Below are 9,123 nucleotides of genomic sequence, written 5' to 3' on the forward strand. Positions count from 1 at the left end.
AACTTTTGATAAAATCAAACTGTTCCTTTTTAATGTGTATATATGTATATGTGTGTATATGTACATGTATGTATGTATGTATGTATGTATGTGTCAGGTCATGTCATGTGCTACTGGTACCATGTAACCCAGTACTACCTGCCTCATGGTCGGGTCACCGGCGACTAAACTGGTTCCCCCACAAGACTTGTTTGGTGAGGAGGGCGGCTAGTCTCCCTGAAGGATAAAAAACAAGACCTTCCAAAGGGCGAATGAACTCTTTTTCTGGGTCAACGGCCAACTAGCACCGTGTATATTTGTGTGTGTGTGTGTGTGTGTGTGTGTGTGTGTGTGTGTGTGTGTGTGTGTGTGTGTGTGTGTGTGTTGGGGTGGAGAGGGCTCCCGTAAGCCGTGGTGAAGGCAACCTTTCTAGGAGAAGCAAATCTCTGATTTAAAAAGCCATAAAGCGGAGGACCATTACCCGCATTAAGCTGGTCTGCAGTTTAATTTGTTGCTGGCTATCTTGCTCTTGCTTGTTGCTGGATCTGAACATTTTGAACCGAGAGAGAGACTTAGCTGTCGTACAAAGCTAAGACTCTGTAACACCATATTTGTATAGATACTCCCTCAGGCATTTGGGCTCATGGATTTTAAATGTCTGAGTGAGTGGCACTCGTCTGACAAGACGTTGCAATCATCATCATATATATATATGCCCAATACACCAGGTTGGGGGGCCCACCCAATATATATATGGAAACTTTGCGTTGCAATTGCCCAACCTCGCAATATGACCACAACTATCTGCTTACTTTCTTTCTTTAATTTTTTTTTTTATTTAAAAAATTTTTAATTCTAAAATCTTTTTAAATTTTATATTTTTCTTTCCAATTTATATTATTATTCTTATTTATTTCATCTATTATTGTCTATTTATTCTTAACATTACCTGGCCCTGTCGGTGGGGCATTAGAATACACCGACTGCCCCACCCCTGCAGAGGGTAAAAGTCCCTCAATGCGGGTCCTGGATATGACCTTAAACTATATCCAGTGGTGAGGCCCCAACTTGTGGGCTTTGGGGAGTGTGGAGCCACCCTTTAATTACCATTGCTCCCATGTCGACTCTGACTCGGAGTGGTAGTACCTGTTAGGGTTCCAACTATGTGAAAAATTGAAACCAACTTGAAAACAATAAATATATTCTATTAAAAAAATTTTCTTCAAAATCTTTGGATTCGGCATGAAATAACCCGAAAAGGGTTGATATGCCGTAAAACAAAAACAACCAACCTAACGTTACCTTATTTACTTAGTATAAATATGGACATGTCTGTATATATATATATGAACATGTATATGGATGTGTATACATGTATGTATATATATGTATATATGTATATGATTGTATGTGTGTATATGTGTCTACGTGCTTATCATGTTGTCCGAATGCCGGATCTCCGCCTCCCAAAACAGATTTTCTACTCTCAGCTTGTTGAGGGAAAGCGTGCCCAGGGTGGCCAAAAGATGAGGTATAAGGACAACATCAAAGCAAATCTAAAGCGGTTTCACATGGACCTTGAGACATGGGAGGACGTGGCTGGGAGCAGGTTGGCATGGAGGAGCGCTGTCCATGAAGGTGCTGCGCTTGATAGTAGTGACCTAAATCAAGCTGCTGAGGATAAACGCAAGCACAGAAAGGACAGATTATCAACCAGACACACCCAACCCCACCCCACCACCACTACCTTTATCTGCCCAAATTGCACAAGAAAAATTGGGTCTAGGATGGGGCTCTATGCTCACCTGAGGACCCACAGAAGCCACAACGGAGGACAGTCTTACTCGGACACGAGTGACCGCCGATGATGATGACGTGCTTATAATGTTATTAACACTTATTAATATCTATATTTATGTAATTGCATATACATGTGTAAGAGTGGATGCATATGTATGTGTATGTATGTATGTGTGTATGTACATCTAATTCTTACTTAAGACCTTATCTCCACATATACTTATATAAGTAGGCCTGTGTATATATATATGCATATATATGTGTATATGTGCCTATATACTTTTATGAGTGTACATATATGTATAAGAATTGTGTATATGTGTGTATGTCTACTTATGAACCCATATATGTCTGCATTTACATTGTCTATATATATGTATATATGCGTGTACGAATGTGCCTGTATGTGGTTACCTAAAAATGTACATATGTATATATGTGTATATGTGCGAATGTGCGCGTGCGTTAACCTACGTAATATGAAATAAACCCATTATAAACAGCAAGGAGCAAGCCAGTGTACAACGACAAACCCTCAAACGAACATCGTACGTGTCAAAAGAAAAAAAATGACATCTACACTAACCATTTCCCTCTCGCTCTACCTCTCTTTCCCTTTCGTTTTCCCTCTCTCTCTCTCTCTCTCTCTCTCCCTCTCCCATCTATTTAATATACCTTGCGAGAAAACCAAAAGCCAGTTAAAATTTAAAACCAAAATATTGAAACTTTCCCCCCTCCTTACCCCCTCACTCTTCTCTTTATCATCCTCTCTCCATCTCCCCCTCACTATATCCATATATCTCCATCCACGCCTACCTGAATCTGCTACCCCCACGCGCACAATACAATCGAATGCATCTTTAACCTTCAAAACTGAAATATTGTCAACACCCGCCTCTCCCCCTCCCCTTTTCTTTCTTTCTTTTTTTTTTCTTAAAAACACCTTTTTCCAATGACTAACAACCACTTCTGCGAGACCTAACGAAGCTGTCGGAACGTAAACATAATCCAACATCGGAAACATATAAAACGGTAATAAATAATATATATATATATATATATATATATATATATATATATATATACACACACACACACATATATATATATATATATATATATATATATATATAAGAAAATTGCAAGCGATACATGGAAGCCATACTTCCCCCCCTTTTAAATTTTCCCTGTGTTAGAAGATCCAAAGGTAATAATTATAATACGCGTTATAATTGTATTGTCGTATGAATCCTTCAAAGCATCTCAGCAAAAAGTCTGAAGTTTCTCGGAAATGTATGCGTTGAGCTTTACCTGGCTCAGAACCGAATAATTTTATTTTCATTCTTATCTTTTAATTTCTATTATTTTTAATTTTCAAATTGTAAATCACGTCAATTATAACACAGCGCTTGTTCTTTATTGCCCCCCCCCCCTGTGCGAATGTAGACGCGGAAACATCAAAGTAGGGATTTTTATCCTGGGCCTCCAAAATCAAAATTCCTGAAATGTTTCTGTCTCTGTTGATTTTGTGGTGGGAGTTTGGTTCTGTGCAGTTCTAGGCGGTCCACCCTCCCAGTCTTTACCTTCTCTCTTTGAGAAGGTGTTAGTTTCGTGCTAATCTCCCGATGCTTCCTTGCCGGAGAATATCGACGGCACTGTTCCCCTTCTCGGAAGCGCTGACTTCTCAGTCTTACTTTCCGACCCTGGTGTCTAATTTCTAGCAGTGGGGAAGAATTAAACCTTATTACTAATTAATTTTTTAGATTCATTGTAACTTTTTACTGTGAAAAAAGATCGTTTTTTTGTTTTTTTGTTTTTTGTTTTAAGATAGGGTTTTGTTTTTAATTTCGGACAGATACAGACAGACTGCACAAATATAATATTACGGTTCGTTTCTTTTGTTCTAATGTATTGAAATACTAGAAACATGGACGATACAACCCAATTGCTTTCCGGCGCCAATCAAGGACAAAGTGCGCAATAACAAACTAATCAAGCGATTGATACAAAGAGACAGATTTGCGAATAGATGATTCCGCGGCTGATAATAAATAGATTTCTTATAGACGCAATTCATGCATAATGTATTTCTCAGCCATAATCTCCGCCTTTTGTTCCGTGTTCTAAGCTCATAATGTCCCCCGCTTTGTGCTGCCCGAGACCAAATCAAACGCTGAGGTGAACTGAGCGAATTAAATCTGCGGTATCTTCGATTCACGGACCGTTATCCAAATCTTGACGAATTATGTGCCTTTTACACCCTCCAGACTCGCGTCAAATATATATTAACAACAGATCTGTATCTTATTTGTGTTTCTGAATTTTGCTTGGGTTCGTAAATGATCAAGAAACGCCGGATTGTAACGATCGCTAATGACTGGGGTTCAAAGTTCGAATTTAGAGGTCGTTATGCTCGCTACGTAAATAGCAAAAAAAAAAAAAAATGTTTATTTATTTACTAGCGGGACCTGTGGAAATTCCACAGGGGGCTCATTCATATGAAATATATTGATTTTGGCATTCTATAGATATTCAGTGTAAATAGAGACGCTCTGCTATTATTGTAGCTCTTTTGTTAAAACTGCAAAAGTATTTATATTAACTAGCACGAAAGCCCGGCAAAGCCTGGTCGTAATGTACGCTTAAATATGATATTTTAATTTTTGCAAATTTCTTATATATTTCTTATATATGAACAGATATCATAATACTTAAAGTTAAATTCAAATTTTGATATATCTTTTAATTTAAACGCGAAAAAAAAACAATTGGGACGCTGAAAACGTACACAGTAAAACAATACGTTTTATTATCGCGTTGATTATTTATTTGTAACACAATTAAAAAAAAAACATTTTCTGGGGTATTTATTTATGTTAGTAGTGTAGAAGAAAATGTATGAATATTTTTAAGAAAGGTGTATTAAAAAATGGAGAATAAATTTTTAAAAAAAGGCAAGGCGGTGGGTAAATCTCCGTTGTAAAATGCTCTTACGGTCGTCGACGGGTCAACGGGTTAAAGTAGATTTATTTGTAAGAACATTGCGTTAAAATAACTAAAACGTAATAGGAAAATGAACGATGTAAAAAAAAGCAGAAAGTAATGACAATTGTTTATTTGGAATATTTAAACGCGAAAAAATTGGGACGCTGAAAACGTACACAGTAAAACAATACGTTTTATTGTCGCGTTGATTATTTAGTATAATAGATATCGTATATATGAAACAGGTCGATGATTATACGTGTTATTTGAAATCAAGTTTTGCGTTTGCTTGTTATTTGAAATCAAGTTTTGCGTTTGCTTCCCATATCGTGAAGTTTTTTATTCAATAAATTTAAGATGTGTCCGAAAGAAACCGGTCAAGTGATTTGTGTTTATTTGTTTACGCTGTTATGGGTTTATGTTTATGTACGCATGCGCAACCGGAAGTCGTAAACCGGATGTTAGGTTACAACACCTGTTACAAGGTTATTTGAGTTTTATAATTATATAGACTACGAGGAATAATTTGCCCGGTACACTAATTCGTAAAAAAAAAAAAATTTAATTATAATGATAATGTCGTTCATTAAGTTCCGTCTGGATTTGTGCACAATATAACGTCAGCTTATATTTAGGGTTGATGATTTTAAAAACTCTTTCTTCTGTTATGGATGAAAAGAAAAAAAATTATAGGTGGATATGTTACGGCAGGTGTAACGTAAAATATTTGCCTATAAAAATTCGTCTTTTTTATCTATAAGAGCAAGACTATTTTAAAGATAATATTTTATGGATTTTCGATACTTACTAGATAAATTTCTGTGCAAAACATGTCTAAGAACACTGCCAGAAATATAAATTACTTTTGTGTAGTATTTTAAAAAGATAAATTCAGCTGTTTCGGAACCTATGAGGAAATAACTCACACACACACAAAGTTAATTTTATATAATAGAGTTTCTCTCATTACATTTTCTTTCTAACAGTAAGTAGTTATAACAAACACAACGTTTACTGAAACATACATTATATATATATATATATATATATATATATAAAGAAATGAAATCAAAACGATGTAGTGTTTACTTAATATATGCAAAGGTAAACTTCAAAGTAATTTAAATACCAATATTTATACATAAATAATTTCATCCCAACCGAACGACTAAAAAAGCCCAATACGCAAGAAAAAAATATGTTCTAGAGTATTCAGTCGATAAATAAATTTTGATTATAAATTTCAACTTACGGTTTTAATTTTCTTTCCCTTACATATATATATATATATATATATATATATATATATATATATATAACTAAACTCATTATGAGAGGACGGTTTTTCTGACCCCCCCCCTGTAGAACACTGCTGATTTCCGGGTGTAGAAATTAACGGTTTTGGCCAATTTTTCGATATTTGTCGGGCGAATGTTAAAAGTTTAAAATGATATCGATCTGGCAAAAATCCGTGACCCGTGTGGAAAGTTTTTGCGAGACATACAAACATACATACATTCATACATACATACATACATACATACATACATACATACAAGCAAACACACATACATACACACATTTTCGGTTTTATATATATATATATATATAGACCAGAGGGTGTACCCGGCGTTGCCCGGGTGTTTGGAGGTGTGTGTGGTGTTAAATAAAAAAGAACCCCGGGGGGATAGGATCGAACCCGAAGCCCTGAGGCGAAGTTTGAAAATAAAATCGGCCAGCCAGAATGAGTTACTGAAAGATGTTTGAATTTATTTAAGTAAGAACCAAATTGACAGGTGCGCGCCCGGAAGTCGTCGAGCGTTACGACGACGACGACGACGACGGAAGCTATTCAGCAAATGAGGTCAATGACCAGAAAACAACGTTAAAACTTAAGCGGGGGGGGTAATCAAAACACCGAAAAAAAAACAAAAAAACCTAACGTAAGGCAAACGAATGATGTTGAAAACAGAAAAACGGACACGTGAAAAATGGCTTAAATTGTTTCCATATTAACATTTAAAAAATTGGTGGGTACCTGGGTGTTTTGGGGTGTGTGGTCGAGGGTGGATAAGCGAAGTAAAAAAAAAAACAGAAAAACGAATGTTACGAGAAAAATGGCTTAAATAACACTGGTTCAATATTTAAATTTAAAAAATCGAAAAAAAAGACCTCTAACACCACAATTCAAACCCAAAACGTTTAGATAATGGACCAATGCCCCAACCAACTGACCTAACGCGTCGTACATGAAATTTAGTCAGTTTTTCAACTATTTAAAGTAAATAAGGTCATGACGTCATCTGACGCATGCGTAGAACCGGTCGTCGTCACGAGAAGACCGTTTTTGTTGACACCCTGTATATATAGATGATAGGTTATGAAAATGAGATAGCTTCGAATTTACGGGTATCAAAACCAAAGCAAAATATGATGAAAGTAAAAGTAAAATAGATAAACTCCATAATTTATTATACCATACTTGTTCACACTGAAACAGTTATCTCAATATTCTGTGGATGTATATTAAAAAACCTTGTTAAACTTTGTGACATGTTTCGATTCTATGGAGGTCAGGCACGAACGAACACCCCATAATTTTATTATACCATATTTCCTCAAACCGAAACATAATTATCAAAGTATACTTACGCGGATAGATATAAAAAGTCTTTATTAATACTATGTCCATTCTATGGAGGCCAGGCGCGAACGCAGACCCCACAATTTTATTATACCATCCCTATTTAAGTTAAAACATACTTATCAAAGTATTCTTATGTACATCTATATCAAAAACACTTGTTAAACCTTTTTTTTTTAATTTTTAATTTTTTTATTTCCATACTTTGTCGACCAGGCGCGAACGCAGACCCCCACAATTTTAATGAACCACCGTTCTGCCAGATCAAACATCCCATTCCTGTGTCTCGACACATCTTCTATCATTATATGTAATAAGTTTTTTAAATAGTCAACCATATAAGAGCCTATTCGTGACCAGACACACACACACACACACACACACACACACATACACACACAGACATTCAGCTTTATATATTATATATGTATATATATATAACTCAAATGACCTTGAAACGATGTATGTAACCCACTTTCCGGTTTATGACATTCGGTTGTGCATGCGCGCATGACCTACGCACTGAAATATTGACGTTATTATTTCGAAATTATTTAACATGGGAAGAGTGGGGTTTTAAATAACTTAAACATAAAAAAAATGAACGATGTAAAAAAAAAGACAGATATTTCAAAATTTGAATTTAACTATAATAAGTATTATGGTATCTATTCAGGGCACATTTACCTATAAGTATGGCAAACCACTTATAATTCAGTAACTGTATAAAAGATTTTTTTCAAAAAAAAAAAGTTGCAGAAAGGTTTACAAGGGTGAAACATGCCGCCCCTTAAAGTAAGGGTGGAAGAACACCGGAAAGCGGTAACTAAAAGGGAGACGGAAAAATCGGGTATAGCCAACCATGTCTGGATGGAGAAGGGGGACCATCGCCCCCCATGGGATGAAGTAAAAATAATAAACAGAGAGACCCACTGGAAAGTGAGAAAACTTAAAGAAACAGCTCACATGCTCGAACATAACAACCTACTGAGCAAACCAAGCATAGAGCTGAATACAATTTGGACACCTCTGATAGAAAGAGAAAACCTTGAATAACAACATAGGTTTAACATTAACAAAAACCAACTAAGAATTGTCTTAGTGACAAATGGCCGAGTGGTCCTAGACGTTGTATCAAAGTTTACAGTTACCCAAAGGTGCTGAGTTCAATCCTGAACCAAGGCAGTGAAAAGTAACATTCAAAACAGAGAATCAGCAACTGGCTGGAGTCCGAACACGGTAGCCCCGTAATAATAATAAAGGGTTGGGTTCGAGACTCCTAACAAACGGTTCCCAGTTCGGTACAAAACACCCGATGAAGGCCGGAGGGCAAAACGGCCGAAACGTTGTGACGATAACAACCAAGATGAAGGAAGTGCGACAATCTCAATCAATTGTTTTTTGTTGTTGTTTGTTTGTTGTGATATTCACATTAAACCCCCTTTTCCTATTTTTAAAAAGAAAATACAATTTTGTTATATATATATGTATATATATATATATATATATATATATATAATATTTTTTTCGATTTACTAATATTCTTTCTTGAGTTACGCTACATCAAAAACATAAGTGTAAGCGATTTGGACGAACCAAAAAATGACAGTTTATATACTTAAAAAAATCTCCTTATGTATGCTTTGGAAGCCTTTAAACTGTCTATTTGACTGAGATTCTTTCTTTTTACACCAAAGAAAATAAATATAAAACTG

The sequence above is a fragment of the Euprymna scolopes genome, chromosome 10 (assembly GCF_053919585.1).
Source record: "Euprymna scolopes isolate OS-2025 chromosome 10, ASM5391958v1, whole genome shotgun sequence".
Lineage (NCBI taxonomy): Eukaryota > Metazoa > Mollusca > Cephalopoda > Sepiida > Sepiolidae > Euprymna > Euprymna scolopes.